The sequence below is a fragment of the Scylla paramamosain genome, chromosome 45 (assembly GCF_035594125.1).
Source record: "Scylla paramamosain isolate STU-SP2022 chromosome 45, ASM3559412v1, whole genome shotgun sequence".
Classification (NCBI taxonomy): Eukaryota; Metazoa; Arthropoda; class Malacostraca; order Decapoda; family Portunidae; genus Scylla; species Scylla paramamosain.
In genome coordinates, this window is record NC_087195.1 from 1,131,478 (window position 1) to 1,137,500 (window position 6,023).

General features: G+C 34.4%; 1 protein-coding gene across 3 annotated transcripts in view; it reads right to left on the bottom strand.

The window, feature by feature from the left end:
- The window catches only part of LOC135094448 (ribosome-recycling factor, mitochondrial-like), a 59,948-nt gene that overhangs the window by 16,553 nt on the left and 37,372 nt on the right, over positions 1 to 6,023 (bottom strand). The window lies entirely within an intron of this gene.

Sequence of the window (6,023 nt, forward strand, 5' to 3'; positions counted from 1 at the left end):
TTTTAAACTTTTTTTTTTTTTCTTGATTTGAGTCACTAGAACTTTATAAAATTGTTATTCTTTATTTTTTTTCTCTCTTTTTAAATCACTAGAGCTTTATAAAATTTTATGTTTTTCTTTTTTCCTTCATAAAATTTATTCTTTACCTTTTTTCTTTTTTTTCCTTTTTTGAGTCACTAGAATATTATAAAATTGGCTTCTTTACTTTTTCTTTTTTCTTTATAAAATTGTCATTCTTTAATCTTTCTTTTTTTCCTTCATAAAAGTGTTATCCTTTACTTTCATCCTTTTTTTTTTCTTAATTTAAACCACTAGAACAAGTCAAGAATTTGTTAACTTCACTTCTATTTTTTTTCTTAATTAGAACCACTAGAACAAGTCATGAAACTATTAATCTTTACTTTTTATCCTTTCTCTTGATTCGAACTTGATAAAATTATTAATCTTTATTCTTATCCTTTTCTCTCTTGATTTAAACCACAGGGACTAAAATTGTTAATCTTTGCTTTTTATCCTTTTCTCTTGACTGAAACCACGTAATTAAATCATAAAATTGTATACTAAATGCCTGTTATCTTTTCTTATTGATAATCTACTAGACTGTGTGTGTGTGTGTGTGTGTGTGTGTGTGTGAGAGAGAGAGAGAGAGAGAGAGAGAGAGAGAGAGAGAGAGAGAGAGAGAGAGAGAGAGAGAGAGAGAAGGAATGGAAGTGATAAGATGAGAGTTGGAGAAAGAAGAGAAATAGTTGTAAGGGAGGCTGGCTAAGAGAGAGAGAGAGAGAGAGAGAGAGAGAGAGAGAGCTGGGTTTTCCAATTGTCTGGGAAAGAATTGGTTAACGAACTCACTGAAGGATGAAAATTGTACAGGAATATCGTGGAAAAAATTTAAGCACTCCAAAATTTTACTTGAAGATTGTAAAGAATTAATAGTGTGAAAAAAAATAAAATAAAATGAATATAGGGGAAGAGATGTTAGTTGAATAGTTGAATAGTTGAATAGTTGAAAAGATGGAAAATTAACATTGCCCTAGAGAAGAAAGGTTAAGCAAGTAAACAGTTAATACTATAGACAGAAATAAGTGAAAAAGGTAAAATGTTCCAAATTTTACTCCAATGTTGTAAATTGTTTAAAAAAAAAAAGTTAAGCTAGAAAAATAATGCGCAGGGAAAAAAAATGTGGAAAAAGCTAAATGATAATAAAAAAAAATGACAGCGTTCTGAAGGATCAATATTGTCTGGGAAAAGATGAAGAAGTGAACTAAAGAGTGACGTGTGGAAAACAAAGAAAATAAAAAGCTGAAGAGTCCCTACCTCAAAGTTCTGGAAAATTATGATTGAAAAAAAAAAAGCAAAGGAATCAATGTTGTATGAAAAAAAAAGTTAAAGTGTTTGTGTGAAAAAAAAAGCCTGGATTGTCCCAGTTAAGAAAAAAAAACAAAAAAAAAACAAAAACAAAGCAAAAACTATAATTTAAGAAAAATAACAAGCAAGCCTGCAGGTTCCTAAGAATGAAAATTACCGCCATGAAAAGTTGACACGCTAAAAACTATACATAAGAAGCCCCAGCGAAAACTCCATTGCTCGCACAGTCGCGGTCAGAGTAGTACTGTAACCTGTCATCCTCACTTCCACTATTTAACCCTTTCCTTCGGTCTTAAGTTTCCTCTGATCTTAAAATCCATCAGTTGTCAAGTTTCGTAAGATGACTACCAATACACCAGATTAGGACAAACCGCTCAAATTTACGGGAAAGTACACGTGAACAGACATTCGGCCGTGACTGTACATAACTCTCCAGTGTTGTGAATGACAGCTTGCTTCTCTTACGTCAAATTTGTAACATTAAGCAAGCTACATTTTTATCTTTTCCTGCCAATAGTGAAGCAGATTTTTGCTATTCTACTTCTCACAACGGGGCTAAGAGTGTGTGTGAGTGTGTGTGTGAGTGTGTGGCGCTTTGTCTGGGTCGCCTTGTGTGGGACTGCCTGCGTGATAAATCTGTATTCTGAAACGCCTTGCTCTCTCACCACAACTGTTTTCAAAGGTCACAGAGATGATTAGCCGGGTTCTCGAGAGTATTTCTGCTTTTAAGAATGTATGAATGTTGTTAATCTGTCACTACAACGGTAAAAGCACCCTTGAAAACCCGTATAGCTTCAACTAGAGCCTTTTGAAAGAAGTGGAGTGCAGCGCAGAAGTGTTTCAGAATATAGTCATGAAGCTGCTACCTATGTACATTGTCAATTGTATATTGTATTTTTGCCATCAATTAACGTGTCTGTCAATGAAGCCTTTTTAGTCGTACAGTGTGTATGCTTAAAAAAAAAAAAAGTTTGGGTGTTTTTTGTTTTTTCTTCACTGGATGGAATGGAATGCTTGTGATAAAAACATAAAGTAAGAAAATTAGCTAAGTGCAAGAAGCCATCAGGTATACACACAGATCTGGGATGAGAGATGGAGGAAATGACAAACAAATCAAATGCAAAACACTCCAAACACTTACAAATGAATCAGAGAACAACCACAAGGCCTGAAAAGAAGGGGAAAGAAAAAAAAAAAGAGAACGAATATAAAGAACAAAGGTAAAACATACAAGTGGCAGAAATTTGTGACAAAAAAAAAAAAAAAAAGGAAATGAACACTAAAAATGCATGGATAAGTGGATAAGCAAGATGAGTGAATTAAATGAGGAAAGAATAGATGAAAAACGATGATGATGATGTAGTGTAGAATGTGTTAGTAACGAAATACGATTAAGAACATGAATATAAATAGATAAGATTAAGTTAAGAGTGAAAGAAGGAAAGACTCGAGACGAAATATATGAATAATAGTGAAGATGCAGTGTACAACGTGACTACCAAAAAAATAGACGAAAAACAGGAATATAAGACTAAATTAAGCGTTAAACAGAGAAAGATTGTATGAATAAACAAGCTGAGTGAGTCAAATGAGGAAGGAATAGATAAATAACAATGATGACAATTAAAAAAAAAAAAGCAGGACGAAGAACATGAATACAAGAAATTAATAGAAAGTTAATAATTAAATAAGGAAAAGTTGTTCGAATAAGCAAGATGAGTGAGTTAAAGGAGGAAGGAATAGATGAATAATAGTGATGATGTAGCGAATAACGTGACTGCAGCAAAATTAGTCAAAGAACGAGAATATGAAAATGAATAAGAAAAATAAAGTTAACAGTGAATTAAGGAAGCATTGTATGAATAAGCAAGTTGAGTGAGCTGAATGAGGAAGGAACAGATGAATAACAGTGGTAATATATAATGTTAAGAATTACGGTGCACATTGGAATATATTAAAATAGAACTACAAAATTAATTAAAACTAAGTGAAAGAACAGATCTGGACAAATAAAAAAAAAAATCTATGTTAATTTTGATAATCTACAAGCAACTGATAACACCGTACTTGTTTTTCCTTTAATTTACAACATTCGCAAGTGGTAAAAGTCACGATATTAACACTAAAGGGACGGTCACGCTCCGATCACGCCCCAGTCGAATATCATTACATATATTTCAGATTTTCAGTGGAAACATTCACTCTGAGAAGGACAATATTCTGAAACATTTCTGCGCTGCTCCTTACACTACTTTCAAGGGGCTCTACCTAAAGTGACACGGGTTTTTAAGGTTGTTTTTTATGGTTGTAGCTGCGTGTTGGCAAGATTTCTATATTATTAACATGAGAAACACTCGTAAAAACCCGGCTAATTCTCTCTGTGGCCTTTGAAAACAGTCATGGTGCGAGCAAAGCACTTTTAAAGGTGTTCTTACGGTTCTAGTGACAGATTAACAAGATTTCTACATTATGAACAGGAGAAACACTTGTGAGAACTTGGCTAATCATCTCTGTGGCTTTGAAAATAGTCGTGGTGAGAGAGTAAAGTGTTTCTGAATAGGGTCAGAGGACGCTCCATTCTCGCTGCGGACACTGTTCACTCAAAGGTATTTAGCCGTGTCCAGTTCTGCCTCACACCGTTTCGTAGAAGACCGTTAAAAAAAAAAGAAAAGGAAAAGAAATAATAGATGAATAAAATGATTATCTTTTCATAAGTAGATAGATAAGTAAATAAATAAATAAATAAGTGATAATAAAAAAAAAAGGTAAACTAGACAGTCTTATCCACCGAAATTTTACAGTACAGTTGAAGACAGCAAATTGGACACTAATAAATAAGATAAATAAACAAATAAATAATAACAATAAATATGATAATAACAACAATAACAGCAACAACGAACAGCGCAGTCCCGTCTCTGAGGGGTACCTGTGCTGCGTCACGTCACTTCTGCGTTAAAGGTTTCGTAACTTCCGTTTTGAAGTGTTGTGTGTCATGCCTCGTGCCGCGCCGATGTGTAAGCGACCTTTGAGGCAAGCATTGACTAACTGCCGTGTTTTCCTTTTCTTTCCTTTTTTTTTTCTCTCTCTCTCATCCTCGATCGTTTTTCTTTTACTTATTATTATTATTTTTTTTCTCAAACATTTCACCGTCCGTTGTGAAACAGCCATGACATTCACTTTCATTATTAATCTGACGTTTATCCTTCAATTGTGAATAATCCTTCTCGCTTTCTCTTCAGGGACTGGCACCTCAGTGGCCTTTTTCTTTTTTTCTTTTTCTTCTTCCATTTTGTTACCCTAGGCCAGTGTCCCTCGTATATAAATAAGAAGGAATAGTGTAAAGAATTCCCTTTCACTCATCTTGTCTCCCTACTACTACTACTACTACTACTACTACTACTACTACACTCGCCTCGTGGAAAATCACACATCCTCTGTTAAATAATTATTCCTATAGCCTTTTTATGTATTTATTTATTCTTTTTAACACTGAGGTCACTGCAATAAATATTTTCGATGAACATAAGGAAAACAAGCAAAAAGAATCTAACCTTTGCTATACCACGTAAGCATATATGTGTTTTCCAGACTGGAGGGCGACAAAAAACAAGTCCTTTTATCGTAATTGATCATAGGAAAAGAGTGGATCGTGAATGAGCCGTGAGCGAAACGTGAGCGAACCGTGAGCGAACCGTGAGCGAACCGTGAGCGAACCGTGAGCGAACCGTGAGCGAAGCGTAAGTGAATCGTCAGCGTCTCTATAGTGAGTCATAATTTGAAGTTGGTTTGAATTCGTTGTTTTAAGTTAATGTTGGATGTTGCTACTAGTGTGTATATATGTAGTGTAGGGGTGATGTTCCTGTGTGTGTGTGTGTGTGTGTGTGTGTGTGTGAGACAAATATCTTTCTATCACTGGTTCAATTTTGCAACTTGAAAAAAAAAAAAAGGAAATATATATATAAACATTTAAGAAAATAATACAGTGTTTAATTTCTTAAGGAACCCCCACACAAGGGAAAATACTGCCTTGTTTATTTTTTCCTTACTTTTCGTACTTTGAGGAAAAAGAAAACAGGAAATAATAAAGAAAAGAAGAAGAAAACAAGAAAAGAAAATAATCCACACTAAACGGTCACAAAGAAAAAAAAGATGAAATAGATGAATAAATAAATAGATTAACAAATAAACAAATGAATGAAATAAGGAATGAAGTGACTTTTTTTTCTTCTTTACTTTTCCTTTCCAATAAAAAAAAGGAACATAAACACAAAACATTAAAAAAGAAGAAAGATGAATTAAAATAAGAAAAAAACAAAGGAAACTAGCAAATTACGAAAAAAAGAAAACAAAAAAATAAAATAACAGAAAACACAATAGCACGAGAGAGAGAGAGAGAGAGAGAGAGAGAGAGAGAGAGAGAGAGAGAGAGAGAGAGAGAGAGAGAGAGGGAGGTAAAAAACAATCAAACGGGTTATCAGTGCCTCCTCCTCCTCCTTCTCCTCCTCCTCCTTTATGGCGTCAAGTCATGGGTCAAAAGGGGGGGAGGGGGGCGTAAACTTAGCCTCTCCTTTCTCTCTCTCTCTCTCTCTCTCTCTCTCTCTCTCTCTCTTCTTCGCTTACCCCATCTCCTCCTCCTCCTCCTCCTCCTCTTTCTTTTT